This window comes from Gracilinanus agilis, chromosome 3 (assembly GCF_016433145.1).
Source record: "Gracilinanus agilis isolate LMUSP501 chromosome 3, AgileGrace, whole genome shotgun sequence".
Lineage (NCBI taxonomy): Eukaryota > Metazoa > Chordata > Mammalia > Didelphimorphia > Didelphidae > Gracilinanus > Gracilinanus agilis.
The window spans coordinates 505,922,224-505,922,471 of record NC_058132.1 but is presented as its reverse complement, the minus strand read 5'-3'; positions in this window follow the sequence as shown (position 1 = coordinate 505,922,471).

The window sequence follows — 248 nt, the reverse complement described above, 5'->3', positions numbered from 1 at the left end:
ATAAAAAAAAAAGCCTCAAATGCTTACAGTGAGCAAAACTGACAAATGAACAATGAAGAAAATTTCAAACCAGTGAAAAAAGAAAAAATGTTAAATAGAAATGAAAGGATAATTTTGGGGGGAGTGACAAAGGAGAAACCATGGAAAGAAGACATAAGGAGGAAATTTGTGCTTGTGGTGCATGCGTGCATGCGTGCATGTGTGTGTGTGTGTATGTGTGTGTGTATGTGTGTGTGTGTGTGTGTGTG